The sequence below is a fragment of the Nyctereutes procyonoides genome, unplaced genomic scaffold (genome assembly GCF_905146905.1).
Source record: "Nyctereutes procyonoides isolate TBG_1078 unplaced genomic scaffold, NYPRO_anot_genome, whole genome shotgun sequence".
Taxonomy (NCBI): Eukaryota; Metazoa; Chordata; class Mammalia; order Carnivora; family Canidae; genus Nyctereutes; species Nyctereutes procyonoides.
The window spans coordinates 65,294,131-65,311,071 of record NW_026575142.1 but is presented as its reverse complement, the minus strand read 5'-3'; the positions used below and the strand labels follow the sequence as shown (position 1 = coordinate 65,311,071).

The 16,941-nt window shown below is 41.2% G+C and overlaps 1 protein-coding gene across 6 annotated transcripts in view; it reads left to right on the top strand.

The window, feature by feature from the left end:
- The window catches only part of MECOM (MDS1 and EVI1 complex locus), a 553,342-nt gene that overhangs the window by 92,246 nt on the left and 444,155 nt on the right, over window positions 1-16,941 (top strand). The gene's annotated exons all lie outside the window — the stretch shown is intronic.

Here is a 16,941-nt window from a genome sequence, read left to right as displayed (position 1 = left end):
TACTTCTTGTAAAATGAGGAGTTGACTAGAACGTTTTCTAAGGTTCTTTCCAGACATATGTTTCTAGGATTTGTGATGTACTGGAGCATGGGATGAGCCCCAGTGGCACATTTCTGTAGTGTTTGTGTCTCTGCAAAGTGATCCAGGCCTAGTCTTGGTTGGGATTTTTGACTCTCCTGATTCACACCGTGTTATTTATTGTTATTTATCGTGGTGGTCAAATGAACCTGAAAACTGAGACAAAGACACGAGACACAGGGGAGAGCACCACTCTGAGCCGGGTCAAATCTGAGATAACAATGCAGAAAAGTTTAGCAGATTTCAGTGTAGGCCAGGATGAGAAAGCAGAGCCAGCTTCCAATGTAACTCAGGGTTTCAGTCCCTTTTCCTTATCATGTTGGGTGCAGACTTATGAAACTCGGGGTATAGAAGTTGTACCCCAGGGAGAGTGATTGGCCAGGTTTTCACCTGCGCAAGTGGTCAAGGTGAAGGGATACAGGAGGATTTTGAGTCCATGCTGGCAAGAAGGTGGACCATGGCAGAGGCCTGGGTCCATCTCCCGAGCAGCCAGGGTGAGCTGTGGGCTGGCTGCATGTGGACTGGGGTCCAGACCGGCACCTGGCTCTTTCTCTGCTGGAGAAGTTTTCATCACTAAACTTCCATCCCATAGTCTCATCTGTAAAATGGGGGAAATAGTACCACTGATGGAGCTTAGATTAGGTAAAGAACCTTGCATGGTGCCTTAAAACTAGTGGCCATCAGCAAGTTGTTATTTTAAAGCTGTAGAGGGGGCACCTGGGAAGATGCTCCCTCCAGCTCCCAGCAGTGGGGGATGGGGAGGTGTGGGCATGCAGAAAGGACCTGCGGTGGAGGCTGAACGTGCCAGGCTTTGCCACCAGGCACATGTCTGGACACATCTTTCAACAGTCTTTGTGTCCTTGCATCTTGGCCTCCTTCTCTAGGCTATTTGTTGTCCGCAAAGGCGACCAAACCTCCCTGACTCTCCCCTCCGGATCCCATTAGAGAACACAGCACCTTACAGATATTTCTAATAACTAGATTCCAGCCCTCTGCCCAAATCCCATCTATGAAAGCAACACAAGGAGTCCCGAGGGACCCATCTCGAGCTCTAGTCCCATTTGCTCCTTACACATTGGTGAGATTTTGAACACCACTGTCAGCGGGGAGCCAGGATTCCCTGGGGCCTGGTTAACCCCTAAAGAGCTAAAGGATGGATGCCATGGTGGGTCCACAACTCTGATGTTGGGCCAGTGCTGTCATAGCTACCAGCTCCCCCAGGAAGGGAGGTGAGGAATGAGCTGCCTTAGCCCTGCCAAGCCAGGCAGTGACATTGGGAGGGCAAACCCAAGGCATGTAGGTGGCCAGAGGTGGAGAGTGAGTAATGGCCAGGAGAGGGCAGTGGTGGAGGGGAGGGGGCAGCTGGAGCTCTAAAAGATCTGAGCAATGAGTTTGCTGGGTTCACCCCACGCTGGGCTCACTGCTCATCCTTGCTGCCCCTCGGACTGCATAGACACCCTCCTGTGCCACATTTTAGAAACACCTACACGAGTAGGCCTTATGGTCAGATTCATTCAGCAAACATTTGACAAAGGCCAACCCTACCCATGGTGGGCTGACAGGTGGGCCTACGCTCCAAGAGTTCAAACCCTGGCTCCCCTGCCTCACTGGGCGGGGGTGCCCACTTAGCCCAGGTGAGCTCCCCTTTCTTCCTCTATGCAATGGGGACAATTGTGCGCACTCATGGGGTGGTTGTAAGGATTGTAGGAAATCAAACAACTTAAGGTGAGAAGCACATAAAAGATGCTCAATAAACGCATTCCCTTTGCTCTACCCATTCTCCTGTACCAACCTGCGTCCAAGTTCTTTTCCATACTCATTTCTAGCAGAGTTCACCAGTCTGCAGGTGAAATTTCTCTGGGGACTGGGGGTGCTGGTGGGGTGGGCTGCGTGTGTGTCCAGGTGTGACTCCAAAGTTGATTTGTATGGTTTTCAAATGAGGTGAAATTCAGATGGAGTGGAAGGAGTTCTTATATTAAACCTTATTATATCAAACCTTTTAGTTTTCAGAGGAAAAAAAAGTGGAGTATTTGACAGTCTGATTAATTCAAATAGAAAACTTGTTTTGTTTGACTTATATGGCCAACACTCTTTTTAATGCAAGTAGCTCCTGGGGAAGGTGTTTTTAGGGGGCACTTGAATTACTGTTCTCTCATTTGGCTAACTTAAGACTGTGGAAACCTGACTAATGGGATATGTACACACACAACACACACATTAAAAAGAGAATATATATATATATACACACACACACATATCCATATATATATATGGATATACATCCAACATATATGATGTGTGTGTATATATATATATATATATATATATATATATATATGGTAGATATATGGTAGAATTTGGAAATATATTTCTTTTTCTTAATTTTTATTTTTAAAAGATTTTATTTATTTATCTGAGAGAGCATGGCCGGTAGGGGGTTGGCACAGAAGGAGAGGGAGAAACAGACTCCCTGCTGAACAGAGAGCCCAACACAGGGCTCAATCCCAGGATCCTGGGATCATGACCTGAGCCCAAGTCAACCTACTGAGCCACCAGGTGCCCCTGGAAATATATTTCTGACATATATAGCTTACTTCTGTTTTGTATCCCGATAAGCATATGTGCATTGGTTTTCTTTAACAGATTTTTAACTGCTCTTTTCCTATATTCTGATTCTTCACTATGTTAATTTTAAGTAAGCATTGATCAAGAGAATTAAGCTCAAGACTAGCTTTCTTAATGTTTAACTCTCAGATATTGGTGAGTCTTGGCTGTTCTTTGTAACATTTTGGTTTGGCTCGGTTTGATTTATGAACACAGTCGTATCTTGTGCATTTGAGTTGCTTTAGCATTTTCTTTTCTTTTCTTTTCTTTTCTTTTCTTTTCTTTTCTTTCTTTTCTTTTCTTTTCTTTTCTTTTCTTTTCTTCTTTCTTTCTTTTCTTTTCTTTTCTTTTTTCTCCTTCCTTCTTTCCTTCCTTCCTTCTTACTTCCTATCCTATGGCTAGGATCATTGCAGTTTACTCCGCGGATTTTCTTCAATTTTTCTAATGCTACTAGTTGCTTCTCTTTTTTGGCAAAGTTACATTTCTTTTTCTTTTGAAAAAAAATGGATAGTTCATCCCTGATAGACACATTTTTGTGCATTTTGGTAACCAATTTTAAGTGAACAACTTTGATTTTAGATGGGGCTCTTGGCCAATCTTTTGTTTTTCTGGGCTACTCCAAAAAGGAAAAGAGGGGCATGGAAAGAGAGAGAGGTGTTCTGAATGCCCAGAAGAGGGCCTGACCTTGACACTGAATGACTTGGATGCCTATGGTAACTCTGAGTAATTCTGGCTAATCTTGTGATAGGAGGACAGTTTTGAGAACTGACTCAACCTCCTTTTCTCTCATTTTGCCCTAAAACACCTGGAACTCTTAGAGCAATCTATGAATCACTATGTCTGTTGTCCACTTATTGTCCTGTCCGGTGCCCTTCACACTGGAACTAATCAACTGCCTTGAATGAAGCATGACTTGCAAGCTGATTTCTGAGAAGCCCGTGAAGTATTCAGGAAGGAGGGGGAGCCATCTTTCAGTATGATTTGCTTCACATTCCAAATGTGCCCTCCAGATGCAGTAGATGGCCAAGAGGTCAAACAACACACATTTTGGACTGATCTGCCTTGACCATTTTTGAGCTACTTGTTCTTGAAAGATGTTTTCAGGAGAGTGGTAGATCCAAACGTGGGATACGTACGTCAATACGTAAATCTTCTGTTATTCAGGTTGTGAGTTTGAATGGATAACCTGCTACTTTGGTGTTTGGAGACAGAGCAGGCCAGTGGCAGTTGCATGTGGTGGGCATACCGTTGTGAGCATTGTGCCCCTGGTCACCGTCCATGCCTGCCCGCCCAACTGCCAGCCCACGGGCCAGGGCAGCACGGAAGTGCTGTGGGTGATCTCTCTTGTGCCGGCTGCCTCTGGATTCCAGCTTGTCTGACAGGGTGCCCCCTCTGCTGGTTGCCTCCACAAACAGGCAGGGACTTGGAATTTAGCCCCTTTCAAAGCCATCATCTCCTCTTCCTCAATAGCAGGCCTATGGGATAATCATGCTTCCTAGAGTATTCCGGGAAGCCTTTCTGTGCTAGTTCTTCCAAGCATAGCTCCTTTCTGGAGAGCTGGGGGTTTCTGGAAGCGTCCATCATGTCCAAGTCTTTGTGGGTAGGACAAGGCGGTATCTTCCAGGAGGCAGAGCGTTTAAGGTACAAGACTCATGTTGCTACACAGCTGAACAGCAACTTATGTGGCGGAAGTACTTCAAATGACAACATAAGTGTTTTTGGGAATAAGCTTCCCCACCACAGTGAATTCTAAGTGTTTCTGGTAGGTTGTCCCTGCCTCACTTCCTTAGCCAAATACAAAGACAGAAGCCGTCTTTCTTTCTTTTTCTTTCTTTCTTTCTTTCTTTCTTTCTTTCTTTCTTTCTTTCTTTTCTTTCTTTATTTCTCTTTCTTTCTTTCTTTCTTTTTCTTTCTTTCCCCTCCTCCTCCTCCTCCTCCTCCTCCTCCTCCTCCTCCTTCTTCATTTTATCTATTTATTTGAGAGAGAGAGAGAGAGAGCACAGAGGGAGAGGGAGAAGTGGTCTCTCCACTGAGCAGAGAGTCCAACAGGAGGCTGGATCCCAGGACCCCGGGATCATGACCTGAGCCAAAATCAGACACTCAACGAACTGAGCCACCCAAGCACCCCAAGAAGCAGCATTTCTAACATGCTCTATACTACAGAGCAAATGGAAGCAGAGAGACTGCAAATGACTATAGTGAGCTGGATCTATGAACCCAAGCTCTGTTTATTTCCTTTAGAGCTAAGACTGGACTCTTGCAAGGCAATTCTCATTCTTTGAATGGGAGTCAGTTTTAGATGCTCATCGTTTCTTTGAAATGTTTTATATTAATTATTAAGCCAAAAAGGACAAAAAAGGACAAGAGAATGGACACCCATGTGTCTGTAATATGCATCCAGTTGTCTTTAATAATGCTTTGCTTATCTTGCTTCAAGTGTTTTCTTTGTCTTTCTTTCTTTCTTTCTTTCTTCTTTCTTTCTTTCTTTCTTTCTTTCTTTCTTTCTTTCTTTCTTTCTTTTTCTTTTTCTTTCTTTCTTTTTCTTCCGCTTTATAGATTAGAACTGAGGTCTTCTGGAACACCAGTCCCTAATCTCATTTGTATCTCTTTCTCTTCAGGATTTTTATTATCCTGAATTTGGTGTTTTATTATCCTGAAATGTCCAAGGCACATTTTTATAGTATTGCTACAATGTATGTGGTTATAACATAGCATTATTTTGCATATTTTAAAAGTTTATTTAAATGGAACTATTGATATTATACTGAGCTCCTTTTTCCCCTCAGTATTATACTTTTATGATTTATCTATGATGTTTCATAGAGGTCAAATTCATTTTTACTGCTTTATAATATTCTATCATATGAAAATACAGCAATTTATGTCCCTATTGATGGAAATGTAAGTTGTTTTAAATTTACTCTTATGAGCAATGCCCCAATGACTGTTATTGTAGTTTTTATGTTCAAGTGTGTGAAGTTTATATATAGGTCACGTTTTCCATTTTATTGGATGTTTCGATTGCTCTTCAAAGTGATTGTACTAATTTTTCCTCCTACCAACTGTGTATGAACGTTCCAATATTCCTATATACTCTCACAACAAAATGTATAAAACTTAAATTTTTTGTTCATATTATGGGATAGAATTATATTTTGTTATTTTAATATAAATCCCTCTGATTATTAGAAAATACTGGACATGTTTTTCATTTTATAGCCATTTAGGCTTCCTTTTCTGAACTATATGATTTCCCTTTTAAAAAATAAGAGTCATTTTTATTTTTCTTACTGATTTGTGGGAATTCTTCATAAATTGTTAGATGCTAGCTTTTAGGGAATCTTTTTTTTAAATAAAAAATAGTATATCCACACCAGAGAAAATTGGTAAATATGGAAAAGAAAGAAGTCACCGCTAATTCCAGAACCCCTAACCAAATGGACCCCTAACCAATAACCAATATGGATTCATTTGGCCCATTGATTGCTAGTCTGTTTTTTTTCTCATATTTTTTTTATTTTTTTTTTAAATTTTTATTTATTTATGATAGTCACAGAGAGCGAGAGAGAGAGAGAGGCAGAGACACAGGCAGAGGGAGAAGCAGGCTCCATGCACCGGGAGCCCGATGTGGGATTTGATCCGGGGTCTCCAGGATCGCGCCCTGGGCCAAAGGCAGGCGCCAAACCGCTGCGCCACCCAGGGATCCCTCTCATGATATTTTAATGTAGTTATGTCACACTGTGTATATAGCTTATATTCTGCATTTCTCAGTTAATATATTACAAGGTTTTATTTCTTTTTTTTCTTTCTTTCTCTTTTTATGCAGTTGTAATGGCTTTTGTAGCCATCATTTTAAATTGATACATGGTATGTCATTGAGTATATCTATCATTTCCTTATTATTGGAAATTCAGATTGCTTTTTATTTTTCCACTTTATAAATAACACTATGATGAAATACATATGCCTAAAATTTTTTTGATATTTTAAATCATTTTCTTAGAATAGATTCATGGGAGTTAGGTTACTGGGCCAAAGAGGATACGCATTTTTTTTTTTTTGAAAGTAAAATGCATTGCAAACATATTATTCAATCAGTGCTGGCAATCTAAAGAAAACAGGGTTCAAGAAGACTCAAGGGAGGCTGGCAGAAACCGAAGTGTCTGGCTCACTCTCCTTGGCAGAGAGAAAACTCACAAGACTTTACTTTCCCCAGCCACCTTTCTAGGCCCAAAGCACCATTCATTATAGACATTTTCTATCTTGCTTGTGCAACAGTTTGGCTCTGAAAGAAAAAGAGAATTTTCCAAGGCTAAAGCATAATGCTTATAAGGCCAATACTTATAAATGAATTTTACTGGTTCTTAAATACTGGTAAAAGAAAGTAGCCTGTTCATCGTAGGACACGGAATTGAATACCCAAGTAAAGAGAATGTCTCTCGGGGTGGGAATGCTGCCTTGAGTACTAGCTATCAGCCTTATGGAACATGGGCATCCCAGCATTGCTGGGCTTTTATGTTTATATGATTTACTCATTGGCATTAGGGACAGAATAAAAGGTTCAGATTATCCTGTATGAAAAAAACATTTATTTGGAAACATGTAATACATGTAACTCTTAATTTATGAGCAGAATATATTCTAAAAGTTCCTTTACGAGTCAGTTAATTAGAACTCAGAAAGCATTTTCTCTTAGAAGTAATATTCTAAGTGGTAGTGTGATTTCCAGACTGGCACATAAAAGCCCATTTAATCTGTCATATATCTGTAGGATAGCCCTGGTTTCAAATCTAGTTTAGCTGTCGTCTATTTGGGTGATCTTGGGAGCACTCATGTTACTTAAATTCTCAGTCTGTAAAATGAGGAAAGGGTCTTTGTGAAGATTGCCTGAGAAAATATGTATGGAAATATTCTGTGAACTATAAGATGCTGTATGAAATTAGCAGATATATTGTTTTTTCCCCACCAGAAAAATACCTATTAAAGGGCAGAACCATGTATATCCCTGGTGTTGCCAGTGAACTGGGAGACCCTGGGCCCTGGAGCCTTGACATAACCCATCCCAAAGGAGTCCCTGAAGGTTCTCAGTCTCCTCAGGAGAAAGAATTCAAGGACAGATAGGTGACACCGCAGATGAGTGACACAATGGGGCAAGTTTATTAAAGTGGGAGTATTCTCTGGAGATGTGAGAGTGAGCTAGTTCAAGAGAGAGAGCTGCATGCCCCACCAGGGTTGGGGGTTGGCTTTCTATCTTTTACTGAGGGTTACTAGGTGATGGAATATTCATTACCTGGGGCGGGGATGCAGGGTTTTGGGATTTTTCTTCCTGATATTGGTTAGGGGTTTCCTGTGATGGCATCTGCCATCGTGGGCCTGTCTGGTTTGGTCAGGCTTCATATGGAGTGCTACCAGAGTAGGTCTCTGATGTTCCTGATGGTTGCCCGTGGCCTCCCCGCTGCTGGCCTCCAGGTAGCCTGTTAGAGCCTACCTGACTGCCTCCTCTAATCAGGGGACTTCAAAGTGGAGAGTGTATACCCCAGGTGTACAGGTGATCTCTTGGGGTATAGCCCATACATAGGATGCCTGTGTATATTATTTCTTATCCTAATTTTTATTTTTGTGAATACACATCACAGTAGAATATTTATGTTAATATTTGTATTTGTATATCTTTATATAAGTAATGGGTGTGCTCATAATTTAAAAAAAACTTAGCGTTTGACCCAAACAGTGTAGAGCCCACCAGTCTATTCGTATCTTTACCCTATGAGACATCCGGTATATGGAAAGTGATGTGAGTTAAATAGATAAACCGAACTTATATAATGTGCATTTATGACATTATTTGTCTGCAAAATGTACCTCAGGTAACTCCAGTTTAGACAATAAAGTATCTCTTTGCTTCCTAACTTAGCGCCTGCTGGTGGTATGTTGGCATTCCTCACTTTGCAGGCTCTATATAACATGCATACATATGTGTAGACGCACGCACACGTGTGTGCATATAGAGGGAGATGCTCTGGAAAGACTGGATCGTAGGATATCAATATCTCTCTGCAGTGGCATGAAAAATGATTGGGTCTGTCACTGATTATTACTTTCTCTGGAAGTTTAGAGAGTGATGTTGGATGCTTCTCCCCCCTGGCTTTAAGTATTGGCAAGTTGAATACTTCTTGTGATGATTTCTGGAATTCTAAGGATGAGAGTAGGAGGATAAAGCGAATTGTAGCTTTTTCGTGGTAGCTAATGATTTTAGAAAAGTATACAATTTAAAAAATCTATTAATCAAAACAGGATGTTGAAAACTGTCAAAGGGCCTCATTGTTATTTCATGTAAGTCAACTTACTGGGCTGGGACCCAGAATGACTGAGGTGATGTCGAGATACTTACTGGATAGGTTTAATGATACAAAATTAATGCAACAAAGGAGATTTCTGCCAATTATTTCCAGAATGAAAAGCCAATAAAATACTTTAATTTTATCACATGCATTCATTTTGGCAGTGGGCACTTGCACTCAGGGTTATATGTGAAAAGGTGAGCGGTGCCTTGAGATCCAAAAGAGAATGGGCATCTTGCGGTGAGGGTTCGACGATACGAAAAACACACCAGAAAAACAGGAGACTGGAAGTGAATTATAACAGGGTTGACATAAATGAGCGAGACTAAATAAGTTTTGAAAGCAGTGGCCCATTCAGTTATTTCTTTTATTTTTCATATTTTTTTCTCAACTCTGCAAAATAATAAGAAACAAAAGAAAAATCTGCTGAATGCCTAGTCATAGTTTATTGGAGCAGGAAAATAAGCCATTCTGAACCATTCTCTTATTTGCTGTGAGTGGCAGAGTCATTCACCGTGGTGAATCATAGCAGGGAGAACCATTTGGAGTGATTATTTTCTGATGTTAAATTGCAAATAGCACATGTGGAATCAACAAAGGTATGAATTATTTTTAAAAATCTTTTAGAAAAATCCTCCTATTGAAAATGTGTTATTTGTATGACCAACTCCTGCTTTCATTTTACAATAGCCAAGCCCAGCCTTAAGTATATGTCTTTTTGTTCTTATATTTGACTAATCGAAAGCTTTCCTAGTTAATATTTTTATGCCAAAAATAGTATATTTTCCTTGAAGCTGCATGGCGGTAATAATGGTGGGGGAAAATATATATATATTTGGTTCAACTGCCTAGGTTGAAGAAAATGACTGAGTTCCCTGCCTTTTATTTCAGGGAGGAAGGGACCTGTTGGCTGTTAAACAAAATAAACTGAAGGATTAACCCTGGCTTGCTGAAATTTGTTAATGACATGCAAATGATTTATCATTAATGTAATAATAGACACTACTTAGTGTTAATCCTGTGAGAATCCCTGATGGTAAGGATGATATACTTGATGCGTAAGATGAAATATCATCTGCCTTGGGTAATCTGGTGCCTTGTTTTGGTTGAAAGGCTTCAGGTTGCCTGGCCCTTTAAGGCAAATCTCTGGTATTCAAATAGGTGAAGTAAAAAGGTATTTTATGCTCCAGTGTCTGCTTTGTGAGAGCACTTAATTTTAAGAGGGCAGAATGGAATGCTTCTATTTAAACTTAGGGGGACTGGCAGGGAGGGTAGCTACATTCCATGAAGTTCCACTTCGGCCCCTGTTTTTCCTTCATAATGGGAGACCTCAGACTCCTAGCTGGGCTTGGGGTTCAGTGGTTGGCCTCAATTTTTAGTGGCCTCGAAAACTGCTTTTGACAAGGAAATTGGATGATTCTTAAGGAGAAAGAAAATGAACTTTTCAGAAGGGAAAAATCGCCTTGCTTTCTCTAACATTTGGTATCCTGACTGCACGCAGAGGGCAGTCACTGTATGCTCTGTGAGGAACTGTATACATATTTGAGATAGGGGTGCAAGCATTTCAGGCCTGAGCGACACAGTGGCGGAGGAAACAGCACGGGTGTGGGCACGTGTTCAGCACCCCTCATATCGTGTCCTGGGGCTGGATACCTTTAAGCCCCTCTTAACTGCTGTGTGACAAAATTTCCCCCAAATTTAGCAGCTTAAGACATCAAAGCATTTGTTGTCTTTTCTAGTTTCTGTGGGGCATACAGGCTGCTTCTGGCTCAGGGTCTCTCATGAGGTTGCAGTACAGAGGATGCCCTGAGCCTGCAGCTCATCAGAAGTCTGGGGAACATCAGAGGAGCTCCTCAGAGGAGCCCACTGGCAGCAGCCCTCAGAACCACGCCACGTGGTCATCATCCCCATAGGGCTGCTTACACCATGGCGGCTGGCTTCCCCAGGAGGGAGTGTGGGAGGGGGCACACACAGCCCTTTATGATCTTGTCTCTGACTCACACACCGTCACTTCTTCTTATCCTTCTTGTTAGAAGTGAGTCACCGAGTCCTGCCCATGTTCAGTGAATGGGAGGGGCTTATACCAGGAAGAAGGGATCACGAGGGCCACTGTAGAGTCTGGCTACAGCTGCCCCCTTCATGACACTAGTTTTGTTCAGCTATCCCATGACTCAAGAAATTCTTGAGATCTGATTGAACTATTTTCATCATAGGAACTTTGGTTCACCTTGAGTTCACCTCCAATAAAGTCATTTGAGGATCTATCTCAGCCCAGGTCTCGTAGACCAATGGAAGGTCTTATTCGAAACATCATCGCTACCCCACCATGCATTGGCTGTGAGCCCTGAGTCAGTCTTGGGAGGAAATAAAATCATTCAGCTGAATTACATGAAATTAATGTGTTGGCTTCATTCCAGTTCCCACTGGATACATGTCCTTGTCATAAGAAAAAGTATTATAGCTTTAATTGACCATCTTAGGAAGGTGACAAGGAGAAAAGACATTCATGAACATGACATGCTCAATCTGAGACCAGGTCAGTCCCCCCTGAAGAGAGTTTGAAGACTGTTATTTCACCAACCAAAAAGGATTATACCTATCATCCTCATTTTCCCAATTATAAAAGATACTTGCTTTAAGTAAGTCTAGTTAGAATATAAAAAAAGCAAGATGCGTACATGGTTTAGGTCACTGATATTCATGAGTTAGCTTTGAATTTCATTTTCTTTTTGAAAAAGCCTCCTGTTTGCGTACGTCATTTAAGAACCACTGAATTTAAGATGCCTATCATCCAAGGTGACCCTATTGGCTGTGTAGTTGAGAGAAGACAAAGTAATAAATTGTTTCTATACAATGTGATCTATCCAACAGGTGTGTATATTCATTGGAGCCCAGAATCAGATACACCGGAAGTGGGGCCATATTAAGGGGATTGTGTTTTTATATGTTAGTGAGGAACTTGGCAGTGGATTTAGCTGGGGAAAGCTGGGGAGAACCAGAGAAAGATGGTGCCTCAGAGTCTTGAGAGACACTGTCTTAGGAAATAAGACTGGGTAAGAAGCAAATATAGTCATTGTTTCCAGGTTTATTCTATTGTCAGCAGCAGCCATCCCCCTAACTCTGGCCCCATAAGGTCCTCCAGGGTCTCATGCACAGTAGTGAGCTCGGCAGTGGCTGGGCTGCATTCTGCAGTCAGTACTGGGGACACTGGCAGGAGAATGAGTCAGGAGGGGCAGTGGGGATGTCTAGGACTTCCTCCTATGACTCCGAGACTTGGTTTCTTGCCTTTTTCTCTTGTGCTTTTGAGTCTGCAGTGCAGTTCTTTGACATTGTTAGACTCCTGTTTGGATAAACACTTCTTTCTTCGAGAACAAAGGGTAGATGAATTCTAGTAATACACACGATGTAGATGTCTTGTCACTATTTTATTTTTCAGCTCCATTTATCTGTTGGCAAGGAGTTGATCATTTCCTTCTCCATGTTCCTAGAGTAACTCGCCATCATGCCAACGTAGCATTAACCACGTTTTAATTTGTGCTTTCCTTCTCAGTTCCTCCCTCAAATCCGAGATTGGGAAAGCCTTGAGGAATTTTACTAGTTCACATATCTCTAGTCATTAGCAGAGGGTCCTGTATCTTTCAGGCAGGAATAATAATGATGAATGAATGAACTAATGAACGAAGGAAGGAAGGAAGGAATAAACAGGCAGGCTCCCGATTGCATTTCACCACCCAGGCTCTGAGTTATGTTTCTGGGCTTCTAAAAGAAAATTGAAGGATGTCAGAATTGGTCAGATGCATCTGCTACTGATATAAATGATATAGAATCATCATATTTCTTCTGGTAAACTTCCTTAGAAGTTAAAGTTCTGGCCACCTGCATTAGCAGCTCAGAAGGAGAAGTTTAGATTGGCATTTAGATTAGCTGGCCCTGTTATTCAGTGACTCCGCATGCTTGTTCAAGGGCACTGGAGTCAACCAATGTTTATTTTTCGATTCCCATTGCTCTTGGGATCACTGCATCAAGAATGGTCCTTCCCCCACCCCATTACCTCCTTCACCTTGTTTGTTATTCCTGGTCCTGGGAGTACTGCAACCCAGATTTGGCCTGGCCAGCTACTTCTTGGTGCCCTGTTATTCTTAGCATATGAACCACAGCAGCAGTTGGCACTTCTGAGTTGGCCCATAAAGGCTAAGCTTTTGTGAGGTTGAAACCATGGGTTTAAGAAGTTTAGGAGTCTTCAGTTTGTAGGTCTTTGTATTATCTCATGATAAATGGTATGTTCAAGGCCTCAATCTTCCAACATTTTACAGTGAAAACTTGCTTTAAGAGGCTTCTCTCTGGGGGCGCCTGAGTGGCTAAGTGGTTGAGTATCTGCCTTTGGCTCAGGTCATGATCCTGGGGTCCCGGGATCGAGTCCCATATCGGGCTCCCCATAGAAGGCTTGCTTCTCCCTCTGCCTATGTCTCTGACTCTCTGTGTCTTCATGAACAAATAAATCAAATCTTAAAAAAAAAAAAAAAGAGAGGCCTCTCTCTGGTTTTGGGTTCTGTATTTTTAGGATCAAAGTAAAGAAATTAGGAAGAGAGGAGCATAAAAAGAGATTGAAGTCATAGTCCTGTGAGGAAAACTTATAAAAAAAATATATTCATGGGGCACCTGGATGACCCAATTGGTTAAGTGTCTGACTCTTGGTTTTGGGTCAGGTTGTGATCTCATGGGTTGTGAAATCAAGGCCCGAGTTGGGCTCTACACTCAGCTTGGAGTCTGCTTGGGATGCTCTCTCACTCTGCCTCTCCCCCACCCATACTCTCTTTCTCTATAAAATAAATAAATAAATAAATAAATAAATAAATAAATAAATAAATAAATAAATAAATATTTTAAAGAAAAAACCTCTTCAGGTTGAATAACAGAAGGTTGTTAGGAAACACTAAAGAGATCTGAAGGTGTTATGGAGGTAATTTTAAGACAGGCTATTTCTATAAAGCACAGATCTCAGCATATGTTTATTTATTTTAAAAGATTTTATTTATTCATTCATGAGAGCCACACAGAGAGAGGCAGAGACATAGGCAGAGAGAGGGAGAAACAGGCTCCTCACAGGGAGCCTCATATGGGACTTGTTCCCTGGACCTGGGATCTCACCCTGAGCTGAAGGCATCTAGATGCTCAACCACTGAGCCACCCAGACGTCCCTATTTTCCTCTTCTACAAGGGTCCAATGTGTGCCTCTGCCAGGGAGGTACTGCTCACCATTTTCAGGGACTTTGGCTACTGGAGGCTTTGTCATCTTCACCTTGTAGCTTCCAGTGTTATCTTGGGGGTTAATATCCTGCCAGCAGATAGGGAAATAGTGTGGAGGATTACGTGTGGAAGTTTTTACGGATCAGGCCAGGAATTGGCACATACTACTTCTGCTCAGATTCCACTGACTATAGCCTTGTGATTCGGTTTCCAGTTTTTTTTTTTTTCTTTAAGTAATCTCTGTGCCCAACGTGGGGCTCAAGCTTATGACCCTGAGATCAAGAGCATCATGCTCTACCGACTGAGCCAGCCAGGTGCCCCTTTGTGACTAGTTTCTACCTAACTGCAAAGGAAGCTGGAAAATGTTGTGTTATGGATGGAATTACGTCCTTCCTCAATTCATAGGCTGAAGTCCTAATCCCCAGTGCCTCACAATGGGACTGTATTTGGAGAGAGGGCCTTTAATGAGATAATTAAGTTAAAATAAGGTTGTGAGGGTAGACCCTAATTCAATCTATGTCCCTATAAGAAGAGGAGATTAAGACATACAAAGAGACACCAGGGATGTGCATGCACAGAAGAAAGGGCATGCCTGTAAGGACACAGTTAGAGGGGAGTCATCTGCAAGCCAAGGAGAGAAGCCTTAAAAAAACCCAAGCCTGCCAACTTCTTGATTGTGGGCTTTTAGCCTCCACAACTGTGAGAAAATAAACTTTTGTTGTTGAAGACATCCAGTGTGAGCTCTTTTGTTATGGTACCCCTAGAAAATGAATACACGTAATCTAGTTATGAGCCCAGAAGAAAGTAGAAATTGCCTTAGTGATTAGCTAGCAGTCTCTGCCACAGTGTGGAGAGCACTATTTACTTATCATTTGTTTGCTCATTCATTCATTCATCCATCCACCCATTTATTCAATATTTATTGAGTGCTCTTCTAGGCACTTGGGATAAGGTGAACGAAATATACCAAAATCTCTGCTTAACTACAGATTAGGTTTTATCAGGTGCTTAAACAACCAATTACCATTGTGTCACCCTGCGTTTTCTTAGCACCTGTCACCGTCTGAAATTATCTTGTTTATTGATTTTTTTGACTTGCTTATCATTATTTGCCCTCCCCTTCAAAAATGAGCTGGAGCCCTTTTTTTTTGCCTTATTTCTTATTGTATCCCTAAGCACCTGAAAGATGCTTGGCACACAGGAGGTTTTCAATATTTATTTGTTGAGGATTGAATGAGATATCATGGAATTAAATTCCAGGAAGCAAAAAAAAAAATGCAATGAATGATTTTTTTGATCATAAGGGAGAGTGAGGAAAATTTTCTTTTATTTACATTAAAAAAAAAAAAAAGAGCCTGGTAGCCAATCCAGTCCTTTAGTCCCTGAGGCCTTTTCTGCTGTTTAACCCTAAAATTTCTAGTTGTTTTCCATAAAATATTAATAAGCTCAAAGTTCCTGTTGTACCCAGTATGTTCATTGTAGAATATTTGCATCTGAGTATTTCTTGGTTTCCCATTGACTTAGACACAAGGTCATGGAGATTCAGAGTAGCTGGGGACCTACAGAGGGGTTGCCCCACACCCTCAGTTTGGTGATCAGGAGAAGCATACCAGGAGGTCAGGCCTGCAGAGCTTGCATGTGAGAAAACTTAGCCAGATCTTTAGATTAGGTCCTGCAGTGAGACTTCTAGCACTAATCCTTTTCCTATTTTCATTAAAGGTGGAATTGAATGGTGATTACGAGTGTCAGCTCTGGACCAGGTGCCTGGGCTGGGATACTGGCTCCAAATTAACTAGCTGTGTGACCTTGGATAAGCCCTCTGTGCCTCAGTTTTCTATATAAAATAGAGATAAGAATAGAACTCACCTTATAGAGTTGTTCTTTAACTCTCTTAAGCGTTAATACATGTAAAGTACTTAGAACAGTGACCGGTAGTATTTAATAGTGTCATAGTATGCATTAAATAAATGTTAGTCACTATTATTATTATTATTGCTATTATGATGTGATTAATTACATAATATAACAAATGCTTAAAGAATGTTTAGGTTTCTTTTTTAAGTATATAAAGCATTCCAGTAAATTTTCTAATATTTATTGACAAAGGAAAAAGACACATGGCATATCAATAGTTTTTATCACATCTGAAGAACTAAGCATAAATCTTAACTATAGTTTTTTCACTGAGAGGTTTCCCAGATATTTTTTAATTGTGGTAAAACTGGCATATCTCAAAATTCATCCTTTTAAGATATACAGTTCTCCCAAGAAGTGACCCCATTCCCATTAGCAGTCACTCCCCATTTTCTCCTCCCCCAGCTCCTGGCAACCACTAGCTGACTGTCTTTATGGATTTGTCTATTCTAGACATTTCAGATAATTAGAATCATACAGTAAGTGGCCTTTGGCTGTATTGTATGTGGAATCAGACAGTAAGTAGGTCTACCTGCTTTTACTTAAAAAGTACCAAGCTTGGGCAGCCCCGGGGGCTCAGCGGTTTAGCGTCGCCTTCAGCCCAGGGAGTGATCCTGGGGACCCAAGATTGAGTCCCACATCGGGCTCCCTGCATGGAGCCTGTTTCCCCCTCTGCCTGTGTCTCTGCCTCTCTCTCTCTCTCTCTGTCTCTCATGAATAAATAAATAAAATCTTTTTTTTTAATAAATAAAATCTT